Consider the following 13,635-nt stretch of genomic DNA (forward strand, 5'->3'; position numbering starts at 1 on the left):
GAAGGGTTTATTTATTGACAGGAACACAGCATATGACAGAGCTCGTCGCTTACGTGCAGGGAGCTGGAACCTCCTCACCTGACCTTGATTGTCCCAGAAAAAGTCACACACCCTTACTCCCACCACTTAGGTATTGGTGCAATACATGGGATTCCCGGAAAACAATAAAGACTTGCCTAGGTTCTGTTACCTAAGCAGCCTGAGCTGAGTACATCCCAGTTTCAGTGAACTGCAGAGGGGATGTGACCCAGCACAAGAAACAGGAAAATGACTACCAGTGAAGCAGTTAACAAACTAGTACTGGCCAGACTAGAAGCAGAAGAAAATGAAAAGAAACATCAGAGACTGCTCCAGTTAAAAAAACTCGAAAAAGAAGCTGCTATGGAGGAGAGAGAAAGAGAAGAGAAAGCCAAAGAGGAGGCCCACAAGAGAGCTATGGAGCAAAAAGAAAAAGAGATGGAGGAGAGCGAAAGAGAGAGGAAGCATGTATTGGAATTAGCATGGGCTAGGCCGGATATACCAGCCAATCCTAGCCACCCCCCTCCAGGTACTACTTCCCATCCCAGAAAATTCCCCACCTACAAGGCAGGAGATGATACTGAGGCCTTCTTAGAAAATTTTGAAAGGGCCTGCCTTGGGTACAGCATCACTACAGACCAGTACATGGTAGAGCTGAGGCCGCAGCTCAGTGGACCCTTAGCAGAGGTGGCGGCTGAAATGCCTAAGTAACACATGAACAGTTATGAACTTTTCAAAAACAAGGCCAGAATCAGAATGGGGCTAACACCTGAACATGCCTGTTGGCGTTTCAGAGCCCTAAGGTGGAAACCCGATGTGTCATTTACGCGACATGCCTACTACATTGGGAAAAATTGGGATGCCTGGATATCAGGAGCAAATGTTAAATCTACAGAAGAGTTGCCCTTCCTAATGCAAATGGAGCAGTTTTTAGAGGGTGTTCCTGAGGAAATAGAAAGGTACATCCTAGATGGGAAGCCCAAAACTGTAACCGAGGCGGGGGAGATTAGAGCCAAATGGGTGGAAGTGGCAGAAAAGAAAAAAATTAGTAGCAGTTGGAGTGAATATCAGAAGGGGCAACCCGAAACAAAACCTTCCCACCGGGGACAACCCAAGGCCCCACATACATCCCAAGGGAAACTCCAGATGCCTTCTCACCCCACCACACCAGTCTCCACCAACCAACATCGCCCCGGTGATACCTTACCAGGGCGATGTTTTAAATGTAATGAACTGGGACATATAAAGGCCCACTGCCCCAAGAACCCCAAATGATTACAGTTCATTACACCACAATCTCACCAAATATCCCCAGGCCCAGATGCCTCTCTCATACCCTCAGAGAGAAGGGAAACCTTGAGAGTGGGTTGAAAAAATTTTATCGCGTGGAGGGACACTGGGACACAAGTGTCAACTATCCACCAATCTCTAGTGGACCCCAAACTCATCAACCCAGAGGCTCCGGTGACAATTCAACCCTTCATGTCACACTCCGTAACCTTGCCTACAGCCAAGTTGCATGTCCAGTACAAGGGCTGGTCAGGAATGTGGACTTTTGCAGTCTATGACAATTATCCCATCCCCATGCTGCTGGGGGAAGACTTGGCCAACCATGTGAAGCTAGCCAAGAGAGTGGGAATGGTCACCCGCAGCCAGGCTAAGCAAGCTTTCACACCCATCCCTGTTCCTGAGCCGTCCACCAGGGCCCCGTCTGTGTTACCAGAGACCCAGACAAAGGTGGTGGAACCGGATTCCCTGCCAACGACTGCAACAGCCGTAGTGGATCCAATCCCAGAGATGAAACCGAAGCCAGTCCCAGAACCAGAACTGGCAACACAACCAGCTCCAGAACCATTGCCAGCACTGAGTACAGCATTTGCAAACCCATCTACAACTCCAACGCCAGAGGGCACCAGCGAGCCTGAACTGGCAGAAGCAGCAGATAACCCTACCCAAGAGGCCCAGCCAGAGCCTGAAATACAACATAGTGCACCAGCGGACAGCGGGTCACAGTCAACGGAAACAGTCCCAGCACCTGCATCACTTCCAGAGGGACAAAGCTCAAGTCCACAGTCCAAGGAGGAACTGATGTCTCCAGCATCAAGGGAACAGTTCCAGGCCGAGCAGGAAGCAGATGACAGCCTTCAGAAAGCTTGAGCGGCGGCACGGAGCACCCCACCGCCTTTCAGCTCTTCTAACTGATCCCGGTTTGTTGTAGAACAAGGACTTTTATACAAGGAGACTCTTTCTGGTGGGCACGAGGAAGACTGGCATTCTCAAAGACAGTTGGTAGTTCCCACTAAGTATCGGGTAAAGCTCTTGAGCTTAGCCCATGATCATCCCACTGGCCATTCTGGGGTGAACAGAACCAAAGACCGGTTGGGAAAGTCCTTTCACTGGGAGGGAATGGGCAAGGACGTTGCTAATTATGTCCGGTCTTGTGAGGTGTGCCAACGAGTGGGAAAGCCCCAAGACCAGGTCAAAGACCCATTCCAGCCACTACCCATAATTGTGGCCCCATTTCAGAGAGTAGCTGTGGATATTCTGGTTCCTTTCCCAAAGAAGACACCCAGAGGAAAGCAGTACATACTGACTTTCATGGATTTTGCTACCCGATGGCCGGAAGCAGTACCCTTAAGCAACACCAGGGCTAAAAGTGTGTGCCAGGCATTAGCAGACTTTTTGGCCAGGGTAGGTTGGCCCTCTGACATCCTTACAGATTCGGGAACTAATTTCCTGGCAGGGACCATAAAAAACCTGTGGGAAGCTCATGGGGTGAATCACTTGGTTGCCACCCCTTACTACCATCAAACCAATGGCCTGGTGGAGAGGTTTAATGGAACTTTGGGGGCCATGATACGTAAATTTGTAAAAGAACACTCCAATGATTGGGACCTAGTGTTGCAGCAGTTGCTTTTTGCCTACAGGGCTGTACCACATCCCAGTTTAGGGTTTTCACCATTTGAACTTGTGTATGGCCGCGAGGTTAAGGGGCCATTACAATTGGTGAACCAGCAATGGGAGGGGTTTACGCCTTCTCCAGGAACTAACATTCTAGACTTTGTAAGCAACCTACAAAGCACCCTCCGACACTCATTAGCCCTTGCTAAAGAAAACCTAAAGGATGCTCAGAAAGAGCAAAATGCCTGGTATGAAAAACATTCCAGAGAACGGTCCTTCCAAGTAGGAGACCAAGTCATGGTCTTAAAGGCGCTCCAGGCCCATAAAATGGAAGCATCGTGGGAAGGACCATTCACGGTCCAGGAGCGCCTAAGAGCTGTTAACTATCTCATAGCATCCCCCACCTCCAACCTAAAGCCTAAGGTATACCATGTTAATTCTCTTAATCCCTTTTATTCCAGAGAATTGAAGGTTTCCCAGTTTACAGCCCAGGAAACAGATTACACGGAGTGGCCTGAAGGTGTCTACTACAAAGGAAAAAGTAATGGTGGCATGGAAGAGGTGAACCTCTCCGCAACCCTTGGACATCTGCAGCGGCAGCAGATCAACGAGCTATGCACTAGCTTTGTGCCAGTGTTCTCAGCCACCCCAGGATGGACCGAACGGGCATACCACTATATTGACACAGGTACTGCTCACCCATTAGAACCCCACCCTACCGGGAGTCACCTCATGCCCAAACTGCTATAAAAAGGGAGATCCAGGACATGCTAGAGATGGGTATCTCTAAGAGTGCATGGGCATCTCCAGTGGTTCTAGTTGCCAAACCAGATGGGGAAATACGCTTTTGCATGGACTACTGTAAGCTAAATACTGTAACTCGTCCTGACAACTATCCAATGCCATGCACAGATGAGCTATTGGGAAAATTGGGACATGCCCAATTCATCTCTACCTCAGACTTAACCAAGTACCACTAGATGAACCCACCCAGGAAAGGTCAGTCTTCGTCACCCAGGCAGGGGTGTATGAATTCAGTGTACTCCCTTTCGGGCTGTGAAATGCACCCACCACCTTCCAAAGACTTGTAGATGGTCTCCTAGCGGGATTGGGAGAATCTGCAGTTGCCTACCTCGATGATGTGGCCATTTTTTCTGATTCATGGGCAGAACACCTGGAGCACCTGGAAAAAGTCTTCGAGCGCATCTGGCAGGCAGGACTAATTGTTAAGGTTAAAAAGTGTCAAATAGGCCAAAACAGAGTGACTTACCTGGGGTACCAGGTGGGTCAAGGAACTATAAATCCCCTACAGGCCAAAGTGGATGCTATCCAAAAGAGGCCAGTTCCAAAGTTAAAGAAACAGGTCCAATCCTTCTTATGCTTGGCCGGATATTATAGGCGATTTGTACCACACTATAGCCAAATCGCCGCCCCACTGACAGACCTAACCAGAAAGAAACAGCCAAATGCAGTTCAGTGGATTGATGAGTGTCAAAAGGCCTTTAACCAGCTTAAGGCGACACTCATGTCTGACCCTGTGCTAGGAGCCCCAGTATGGCCGTTGTTATGATCTAATGTTCACTGAGGCAGGGAATGGCGTGCAGGTATTACATAGTGTGTATTCGGAATCTCTTGTGCTGTCTAAAGTAAAGGAACTGTTTTAGAAACCCCCTTTGCAGGGCCTGGGTCTGTTTGCTTTAACGATCCTGTGCCCCAAAAGAGAGAAACTGGAAACCGAGTGTGCCGAAGGGGTGAGCTCTGGCAAGAGTGTGCTGAACCAATTGGAGTGTCTGGGGGAGCTGAACCACATCATGGTGAAGAGAACAGCATGTGGACCTCTTCAGTCAGGTTTGGGATCACCCAGCACCACTCCCTTTCCACTCACAGTACTCTAGCTTCAATGTGGCTGCTACAGGTTTGCTGTCACAGCCCTGCTCAAGCCCACCAGAAGTGTACGTTTGGGTTGAACACACTGGACCCATGTGCTTTTGAGTCAGAGCATCATTCAGGCCCTGCCTCTGGCTCTGGGTTTCTAGATTTGGGTTTCTATGCCCACTCTCGGGGTGTAGCTTCCATTATAGCGCCACCCTCTGGGAGCAGGGAGCTGCACACCAAGTGCTAAGGCCCTAAGACTAGTTTCCTTTGCTCTGTACCCTGGCTTGCTTTCCTACTGTTGTACAGACCAGACATTGATGTATGTCATATATAAAAATAAAAATTAAATTTCAGAGAGCTCTAGTTCTATAGCTCTATTGCTGTGACACTCTGTACCCCCAAAGCAAAACCCTGGGACCCCACATTCACCACTGTTATATAGTTGCAACAAATCTTGTACAAAATATGTCATGTGAGGTATCTATGGAAAAGCTGTGGTTTGCTGAATGTGTTTATCCTATTTGTGTGTCTGTATCATTTTTGCACCTGAAGTAACAAATATTGACTATCTACCTGTATTTCAAATGTGTTTCCTCCTGTGGTAACTCCCACAAAGTTGTTTATATCCAGTCTAGCCAGCACATTGGGAATGGATATCCAACGTGATGCTTCATCAATGAACACAGTGGGCCATGGAAGAAGCTTGTCCCCATTTGTAGCCAAAATATGGGTAATGGCCCCTGTTATGACTCATTGAAGCATGCAAAGGCATTTGACCACCTTATGTGACACTGGACTCCATCCTGTGCCTGTACTTTTTCACTAACTGTGCTGGTATCTCTGTTTGGGACAATGAAGTTCCCTCCACATGGCAGAAGCTATAAAAGGGGAATGGACATCACCACTTCGTCTCACTCCCACCACAACTCAAAACTTTAAAACACAGCTAGAAGAAAAAGACTTTGACCGGAGAGGTGGTCAGTGGCTGGACAGAAGAAATGCAGAAACCTCTCCAAAAGTCCACAAATGGGAAAGTTGTGTCCTGCACATAACGAGGCAGGTGGTATTGCTGAATTCTTCACTAAGTTTGAGAGTCTGTGTGTGATTCACAAGATTCCTGGTAACCAGAAGAAGCAGACTTTAGTTGCAAAGTTAACTGGTAAAAATCTGGATGTAGTCAATAAAATGTCAATTGAGAATCTTTTAGATGATTCTAAACTCAAAGAAATGGATTTGAAACAATTTCAGATTATGCCTGAAACATATAGAGTGAAATTTACAAATCCTAAGATGGGTGCTGGTATGAGTAATGGAGAATATATAAATCAAATAAAAGATTTGATTAGAAAGTGGGCAAGGGGCAAAGGTATTATGAGCTCTGAAGGAATGTTTGATGTTTTTGCTCAGGAACATTTCCTGAATATATGTAAAGATGATGTAAAACAGTGTCTGTGGGGCAAAAGGGCAGACACAAGTATCTCTTGTGAATAAACCACACACAGAGTATTTTACACTTGATGGGAATCATGTTCCATATTACCCCATTCCTCTATACTCCACAGAGGGATATGCAAAGTCCCCTTACATCCTTACCTCACCAGACCCTGGCATATCAAGACACCAAAGATAACCTTAGACTGAGATCCCTACTGAACGGGACACTGAGCGGAAAGGAAAAACAGTAACTAAATACATTCCAAAGTTGCTGGAGGAATTGAATGACCCAATGGATATTGAACAAACCAAATTGTTCAAGCAAAAGGCATGGTATAATAAAAATACATGGTGATGGTATAAAATCTCATGATGCATAGTTTCTTGCTAATTCTAAACCTCATAACAAAGAATTTGGTAGTGATGGTAAATCCTATGAAAAGGTGTAGCATGCATGATTTTTGGAGAAAGTGCTTCTCAGCTAACACCTGCAAACAGGTTCAAAGCTTCTCTCAGCAGGGAAACCATAATAAATCTGGTTTGCTGTGTGAAAGGGGAAACTGAAGTACACCACCTCGAGGCATTGCTGACTATCTCTGTTGAGATATCACCAGTTGGAAAAGCAAACTGGAAAACAATATTGCACAGACATTTCTAGTGACCCAGAGAAGGCACACTTGCTGACTTTTGAGATCACTAGACAGATCTACAAAGTGTTGAAAGGTACACCTGTGCAAGAACACCTGTGGGTAACACCACGATGTTTGCAAAACTAGGGAGTTGTATGGTCAAGAGCTAATTAAGGCCTTGGGCACACTGCCACTGCATTAGTCATTGACAAACAATCCTGCAGTAAACTAAGGGGCGAGGTCTGATATGATGTGCCCCAAAGCAACACCCTCGTGTCCCCATATTTACCATGGGGATATGATTTGATGTGTTTTATATAATGTGTGTCATGTAAGGTATCAATGCAAAAGTTATGATTTGCTGAATATGATTACCCTATTTATATGCATGTATTATGTTTGTACCTAAAGTTATGAATATTGACTATGTACCAGTATTTCAAATGTGTTTGCTCCTCGGTAACAGCCACAATGTGGTTTACACCTGATCTAACCAACATATTATGAATGAACCATTCAAGGTAATGGTGCATTAAGAAATACAGTAGGCGTTAGAAGAAGATTATCCCCACCTGATGGACTTTCCTGTGAACGTTCTAGCCAGGATATGGGTAATGGCCCCTGCTATGAATTATCGAAGCATGCAAGGGTACGTGACCAGCTCATGTGACACTGGACTACATCTTGGCTCTGAACTTTTCCACTAACTGCGCTGGGGGCTTTTGCTTGGAAAAATGAAGTTCCCTCCACAAGGCAGAAGCTATAACAGGGGAAAGAGACATCGTCACTTGGCTTCACTCCACCCACAACTCAACACCCGGAACTACCTTAGGAAGAAGGACTGAACTGGGGATGTGGTCCCAGGCTGAAGGGATTTCTAACCTGTGTATGGAAGATGGGTGGATGGTTTGTACCATCAGGGTGAGACACTCCTTGATTCAAATCCTGTCTACCGTAAAGAACTTCCATTGTGATTTTGTTTATTTCTTAAATAACCAACTTTGATCTCTTCTCTATAACTTATAACCACTTAAAATCATTTTTCTGTACTTAGTACATCTGCTTTCTATTTATTTACCTAAAATCATGTGTTATTTGAAGCATAAAGGGAAATCTGCTCAGGAACAGGGGCTGGTGCATTGTCCTCTCCACATTGAGGGAAGGGGGCAGGGCAATAAACGTACACTGGTCAGTCTTCTGAGAAGGGCAAGACAGTACAGCTCTAAGATCCTAGGCTGGGGAGCTGGGGGAACTGGCTGAAGCCTCTCTAATGTTGGTTCATGAGTGGCTAGCGAAAGCTTTCACGTAACTGCAGGTGTGTATGCCTCTGTCTGTGTATGAGTGTGTAAGTACAAGTCCCGGAGGGTCTGGCAGCATTTCACAGACTCACAGTGGGCCCAGGTTGGTATGTGAGAGGGCTCAAGGGTACCCCTGTTTCAGGTTTCACACTGCAGAAATCCATCACTCCTACCCAATGAACAGGCCCTACGACAGTATGAGTCCATTTGCCAGTTATCATGTGCTCAGTTAGCGATGGAGAGACCGTTGTTATGGCAGGGAACTCAGGACTCCTGGGGTCTGTCTGTCATTCTCTTTTTGATTTTGGCCAAGTCATGTCTCCCTGTATCTCAGTTTACATATGGATATAATTGGGATACATTCATAGTGACTTCCTTTGCTAGGTCTTTTGAAGATCCTTCAGTGAAAGGTTCTACGTGATATGATAATAGTGACTGATGAGAAATACTGATCTCTGATCTCTTAGCGAAAATCTCATGTGCCTCCAGAAAGTGTTTGTGTCTCCCCCAGTCATCTTTCTCCAGATCAGTCTGTCTACTATCTACCCATCCATCCTGGGCATTTACACAGCATCAGACCCTATGAGACAAAGACACTATCTCTAGCTTTCTTAATTATCAGCTATAATTTTTAAATATACACAAATACACAGGTCAGCCAATTTCTCTCTGACTCAGTGGAGAGCCCAAGAGTTCTCATCTCCCTTTGGGAAGGTCCCTTAGTTACTGTTTCCTGCCAAAGCTGGATAATTAGCACAGAAGCAAAGCCATGCAGACAGAGACATGAGCTCGAGTGTGTTCTGTCTCCAGCACATTCGTATCCAGATGACGCTTCTCCCCTAGAGGCTGAGCGAACCCCACTGGGATTGCACAGAGCTATATTATAAACAGTGCAGATCCCTGTGTGAGCTCTCAGCGTGGGATGCTGCTGCAGATGCTGGGGTGAGAGAGGTGTGGGACACGGCTACCTGAGGGATATTCCCAACAAAGGGGCTTTCATCTCAGAAATCACAGGTATCAACCTATTTGTGTTCGACAAACCAAGGGCAACGTATGCATCATGGGACAGAGAATAGGTCTGTAGTCAATTCTGCTCTGCACAGCCATTAAACATCCCAGGGCCCTTGCCGCAGGTGCTGAATTTGCTCTAGTATCATGGGCCAAAATGTCCCTCTTTGCTGTGCTCCTCTGTGACGGGCTCCAGCGCAAACGTGGCTGCATTTCAGTGGCACAAAGGATCCTTCAGGATGAAAGTTGTTAGTAGACGTCCAGGACAAGGCCAGATTTCGAGGCTGTTGGCCATAGTTTGCTCAGGCCCCCATGAAGCGATATGGGAGCCCCCTTGTCGTGTAGAAAAGCCCTCCGGCAGATCTTCCAGATAAATATCCAGTCTGGAGTAAGAACTGAGTAAAACCTCAGGAGCCAGCTGTGTGTTAATGCACAGACACTATCACCTCCGCCTCTTGCAATTTAAAGCTTTGGCTGTTAGCAGGGCAGGGTGGGGGGTGGGTGTTACCAGACTTTATCTGCTGAAAAGCATGGAGGTGCAAGGGCTCCTCACTAGCATAAGTATAACAATTTTTCAACATGGGCAAGACATCTTCTCCCCTAGCTTCATTCTAGAAATTGGCTGAACTGTTGTGCCTGAAACTTTCAAAATGCAATTCAGACAAAAGTAGACACCCAGCGTGAGAAATGTCAGGTTAATGTTTGGCAAACTTATACGCAACTGAAAATGAAATCTTATAATTGAAGGTGTCAGACAGACTTAACTATGGGTGGTGCCACCAGCAACACCAACTATGGCTAATACAGTTGTGAATCCCATTCAGCTAAGCTCTTTGCTCCAATAATGTATGTGGCAAGGAGTTCACAGGCCAAATATGGATTATATAAGCACTTTTCTTTTATCAATTTTATATGTTCAGAGTTTCAATGTAATTGAATGTTCCCTTCTTCGTGTGTTATGAAACAGAATAAATATCAATGTCTGAACTACTTTCTAGATCGATAGATTCATAGGGTTCAAAATCAGAAGGGACCAGCAGAACATCCAGTCTGACCTCCTGTATAACACAGGGCATTAAATTTCGCCCAATGACCCCAGTACTGAGCTCCATAACTTGTGTTTGAGGAAGAACTTGTCTACACTAGGATTTTGTATCATGGAATCAAAGAGTGACAGGGTGAGTAGATTCTGCAATGATCAGCTAGTCTAACTCCTGCCAAGATGCAGGATTTGTTATCTAAACCATCCAAGACAGATGACTATCCAGTCTCCTGCTGAAAACTTCCAGTGAAGGACTTTCACAATCTGCTCGGGCATCTGTTCCATTGTCCTCCTGAACTTAAATTTGAGAAGCTTATCAGAGATTAAATATAAATCTGTTATGCTGTAGTTTCTCTACATCCTTCCTATATATTGGACACCGTAACTGGACACAATACTCCAGCTGAGGTCTAACCAGCGCCAAGGAAAGTGCTACTATCCCCTCCCGTGACTTGCATGCTATGCCTCTGCTAATGCAAATGAAAATTGTATTTGCTCTTTTTTTCAATAGTAAAAAAAAATCACAGCCCTGAGAGATGTAGCTCTATCAACTTAACCCTGGTATATACAGCAGGAAGTCTACCAAAGAATACTTCATCGACCTAGCTATCACCTCTCAGAGAGGTAGATTATGTACGCTGACAGGAGTACCCCCACCGAAGTACCCATGGTGCTGTTGGCGGTGGAAATGGGGTCACTGTTGAGGATAGCATCCAACTTCTTATAAAAATGGCAGGTCTGTGGCAAGCACCGGAGATACTGTTTGCCTCCCTTGCCTTCTGGTACATGTGCCGCAGCTCCTTCACCTTTGCTGTGCACTGCAGTGTGTCCTGATCACAGCTCTTTTCCCACACACTGCACAAAATCTGCCCTTTGCTATTGACATTCCTATGGCTGGAGCGCAGCTGGGACTGCACGGCCTCCTCTCCCCAAATACTGAGCGGATCCAGCAGCTCCGCAGTGTCCCAAGCATAGAGCTGCTATGGCCACCTGGGAAGGTGTGATGTGAGCACTCCACACCGAGCAAACAGGAAGAGGAATTTCTAATTCTCAGGCCTTTAAAGGGGGAGGGGCAGAAAGCGTTTACCTTGATGCAGGGGAGAGGAGTTGAAACTGTTCACCAAAGCACTCAGGATGGGCAATGTAGGACGCCTTCCAGAGGCCAATTACAGTGATAAAAAAGATCACAAGTGTCTACACTGGCACTTTGCCAACAAAGCTTTTGAGTAAAACTCTTGTCAAGGTGGTTATATGATGTCACTGAAACTGAGGAGTTCTGTCATTGAAAGTGGCTTTTCAGTGTGTACACTGCCACTGTTGCTTTGGCAAAAGCTGCTTATTTGTGAAAACAAAACATGTCAGTGTAGAAAAAGCCTAAGGAACAATGATGGATAACCAGTATCCACACTTGTGTTTCTTACTGGTGCCGAGTAAGGTTTCCCACACCATGATGTGCAGGAATTATAGAGCAGGGAGCCCCATAAAATATGGAATTGGCATTAGTAGGGTCAGTTCTTCAGAATTCATTTATCTGAATAATGAAAATGTCATTTTCAGTGTGTGAAGAGCGACCAATCTCCTCCCCTCATGAGAACAGCCTCCAGTAGTGCATGTAGAGTCTCATATTAACATTGTCTCTCCATCCAGGTATTTGTACTGCGACCATCGCCCTAGACCCTGGGTACATAGAGGAAGTCAGGGTAACGTACGGTACATGCAAGAGACACCGTTCTGCCTCAGAGTTAGACACCTTCTCCCTTATCCATGTCAAAATACAACACAACTGACTTCACCAACCCCTCCGCCTTCATCCTGCTGGGCATTCCTGGCCTGGAGGTCGCCCATGTCTGGATCTCCATCCCCTTCTGCGCCATGTACACCATAGCCATCTTGGGGAACTTCACCATCCTGTTCATTGTGAAGACGGAGCCGAGCCTCCATGATCCCATGTACTATTTCCTGTGCATGCTGGCCATCACTGACCTGGTCGTGTATACATCCACCATGCCCAAAATGCTGGCAATCTTCTGGTTCAATTCCAGTGAGATCGATTTCAGTGCCTGCCTCACCCAGATGTTCTTCATTCACTCCTTCTCTGTGATGGAGTCTGGGATCCTCGTAGCCATGGCTTTGGATCGCTACGTGGCCATCTGCCATCCCCTGAGACATTCCACCATCCTGACGAACCCCCTGGTGGCCAAGATTGGCCTGGCTGTGGTGCTGCGTGGTTGCATAGTTGTATTGCCCTTTCCCTTACTGGCAAGACAGTGGCCTTATTGCAGAACCAATATCATCCCCCAGCCGTACTGCGCACACATAGCTGTGGTGAACCTGGCCTGTGCCGACACCCGTGTTAGCAGTTACTATGGCCTCTTTGTGCAATTCTTTTTGATTGGTCTGGATGGGATTTTTATCGGGGTGTCCTACACCCAGATTCTCAGGGCCATCTTCATCCTCCCCACAAAAGACGCCTGGGTCAAGACTTTTGGGACCTGCGGCTCCCACCTTTTTGTTATTTTAGCCTTTTACATTCCAGGTCTCATCATCTCCCTCATGAACAGATTTCCCCAAAATGTGCCCCTGTATTTCCATGTTCTCATTGCCAATTTTTACCTCTTGCTGCCCCCCATGCTACACCCCATCATCTATGGGGTGAGGACCAAACAGATCCGGGACAGACTGCTCCGGCTCTTTACTCATAAAAGAGCTTAAAGTTTTCTCCTGGTGCTCTGGCTCCCAGACTGAGCTCTGTGCAGTGATGGCTGGTGACATGGTGCTGCGTCCCCTTCCCGCAATCACTGACTGGACAGTCAAAGTGACATTAAATGTTTTCCTGTCCTTGCTGTGCCGTGTCTGCGTGACAAACTGAGGAATCTTTTTGTGTACAGCTCATTCTCCCATAGGATGCCACCTTTCTAATTGCTGTTAACTGGATCTCTCAGGCCCCATGCCCTTACCTGCCCATTCCCCAAGGCCTTGCCCCCTGCCCCACCTCTTTCCACAAGGCCCTGCTCCATTCTCCACCTCTTTTCTCAAAGCCCCACCCCTGTTATTGGCTCCCCTCCTCTCCAACCCCATCCACTTGCTGGACCATCTCCACCTTCCTCTCCCACAATCTGGGCTCCCTCTGCTCCGGGGCTGAGACGGGATCTGCTGCAGCCTGGCAAGGAACTTGCAGTGAGGATGCAGCGCTGGGGCGGGCAGGCCAGTCCGGAGCAGAGAGGGAAATCAGCTGAGGGTTGGGAGCAGGGTTGTGATGCAGTCAGCGGAGATTGTGCATGAGACAGCTTGTGGGCCCTAAAGCTCAGCTGTAAAGTCCTGCAAAGTCCTGAGGGCAGACACCATTGTGTGGCTTATTTCCTTAGCTTTCAGCGATGGTCTCAAGTTACATTGGGGAGGTCCAGGTTGGATATTAGGAAACACTATTTCA

General features: G+C 46.8%; 1 pseudogene; it reads left to right on the plus strand.

The window, feature by feature from the left end:
* The first annotated feature begins 11,919 nt into the window (after positions 1-11,919).
* On the plus strand, positions 11,920-12,917 carry LOC101937992 (olfactory receptor 52K2-like; annotated as a pseudogene).
* Positions 12,918-13,635: the final 718 nt, after the last annotated feature.

Source organism: Chrysemys picta, chromosome 1 (genome assembly GCF_011386835.1).
Source record: "Chrysemys picta bellii isolate R12L10 chromosome 1, ASM1138683v2, whole genome shotgun sequence".
Lineage (NCBI taxonomy): Eukaryota > Metazoa > Chordata > Testudines > Emydidae > Chrysemys > Chrysemys picta.